This window comes from Alexandromys fortis, unplaced genomic scaffold (genome assembly GCF_014885135.2).
Source record: "Alexandromys fortis isolate MF-2015 unplaced genomic scaffold, M_Fortis_MF-2015_v1.1 scaffold_206, whole genome shotgun sequence".
In the NCBI taxonomy this organism is placed as follows: domain Eukaryota; kingdom Metazoa; phylum Chordata; class Mammalia; order Rodentia; family Cricetidae; genus Alexandromys; species Alexandromys fortis.
This window is the reverse complement of record NW_026068097.1, coordinates 526,698-528,915: the sequence shown is the minus strand read 5'-3', so window position 1 is coordinate 528,915 and position 2,218 is coordinate 526,698. Positions and strand designations below refer to the sequence as shown.

General features: G+C 35.7%; 1 protein-coding gene across 1 annotated transcript in view; it reads right to left on the bottom strand.

Moving 5' to 3' along the window:
• The window catches only part of Gabra3 (gamma-aminobutyric acid type A receptor subunit alpha3), a 229,142-nt gene that overhangs the window by 97,205 nt on the left and 129,719 nt on the right, over positions 1 to 2,218 (bottom strand). The window lies entirely within an intron of this gene.

Sequence of the window (2,218 nt, the reverse complement as noted above, 5' to 3'; positions counted from 1 at the left end):
GCTTACACGCATTATTAGAAATGAGCTAGTCCAGGTGCGAGAATTAGCCTGTAAGGGCTAGAGTTCATGGGCCAAGCAGCTCTTATTTCACCACTCTGGGATTGAGAGACAGTGAATGAGCTTTCTCTCTGAAGCAGACAGTATTCTTTGCCTCATCTGACCTTGACTGCTGTACTCTTAAGCCTTAGTTTACCTACCTAAAATACAAATTATTTCACCATTTCAGAGATCTGTACTTTTTACAATAAATATATGAATTTATAATCTCCCGATTTTTCAGACCAGAGTTTTAAGTCAGAAGTTCTATGTAAAAACTAAGGAGACAGACTAATTGGTAGAAATGAAAAATCAGCGCTGATATGCTAATGGACTAGGTAGGAAAAATAAGACTTTGTTGCATGAGAAAGTAATAATTGACATCTATGACTGTTCTCAGAAATGTTTGATGTCTTTTGTGCCCTCAGTGACATTTTCATAAGTCTACAGAAGCACCTTCGGGAATATTTTGTACCCCAGACCTTTCTAGTGACATTTCTTCCTTCTGGAAATTTTTTGAGTTGCAACGTTAAAGAAAAAGGCAGAATATGTGGAACTGATAGTGGTGAGTGTGAAAATACAAAAACATCAAAGAGCCACATTATAATAATATTTTTAAAATCAGGGACTGAAGTTAAAGTAGTGCTCAGATGATAATCAATATGTCTTTCAGGGTCATCAAGCAATGTCTCCTGTCTAGAGCTAATTTCTAGCCAGAATATTCCAAGAAGTGGGAAAATGGTAAGAAAAGACTTCAAAACAGCTAAAATATTTTCAAGTGTTAAAAGGATATGCTTCTATTTTTCTTTGATCACCAGATTTTTTTTACTTAATATCAAATAGTGGAAATATTACTGGTGTATAAATATAAAGAATTAGTTAATGCTGATACTATTTCAAGCTAACAATGCCTTAATTTTCTTTATGTGTGTATCATAATTTCAATTTGAAGACATGGAAATTAATTGGGATAAAAGGAAAGGGAAAATAATGGAATCATTTTAATTTCAAAAAATAAAAATCAAATAAAACAACTATAATTTCTAAATACAGAAAAAAATACTGAGCCGGGTGGTGGTGACATACACCTTTAATCTCAGAACTCAGTAGGCAGAGGCAGGTTGATCTCTATGTGTTCATGTCCAGCTTGGTCTACTAGAACAGTCAAGGCGATACAGACAAACCCTGTCTTGAGAAAGAAAGATGGGGAGAGAGAGAGAGAGAGAGAGAGAGAGAGAGAGAGAGAGAGAGAGAGAGAGAGATTGAATAAATAAAAACATTCATCCAATATCTCCCAGGTTNGAAGAAGAAGAAGAAGAAGAAGAAGAAGAAGAAGAAAAGGAAGGAAGGAAGGAAGGAAGGAAGGAAGGAAGGAAGGAAGGAAGGAAGGAAGGAAGGAAGGAAGATAGAAGGAGATTGAAAGTAGTATAAGTGCTTAGGTGATGTGGGATTCTCCTCTGCATGCTGTGAATACTTAATAAAGAAACTGTCTTGGGCCTGTGCAGGGAATAGATGTAGGTGGAGAATACTAAACTGAATTTTGGGAGAAAGGAGGCAGTGTCAGGGAGAAGCCATGTAGCCCACCATAGACAGGCTCTGGGAACTTTATCCAGTAAACTACAGATACATGGCGATACACAGATTAATAGAAATGGGTTAAATTAAGATGTAAGTGTTAGACAATAATTAGCTAGAGCTAATGGGCCAATCAGTGTTTTAAATAATAATATCTCACTCATGAATATCGACGCAAAAATTCTCAATAAAATACTAGCAAACCGAATTCAAGAACACATTAGAAAAATTATCCATTATGATCAAGTAGGCTTCATCCCAGAGATGCAGGGTTGGTTCAACATACGAAAATCTATCAATGTAATCCACCATAAATAAACTGAAAGAAAAAAAACCATATGATCATTTCATTAGATGCTGAAAAAGCATTCGACAAAATTCAACACCACTTTATGATAAATGTATTGGAGAGACTAGGGATACAAGAGTCATACCTAAATATAATAAAAGCTATTTACAGCAAGCCGACAGCTACCATTAAATTAAACGGAGAAAAACTCAAAGCCATCCCACTAAAATCAGGAACAAGACAAGGATGTCCACTCTCTCCATACCTCTTCAATATAGTGCTTGAAGTTCTAGCAATAGCAATAAGACAACATAAGGG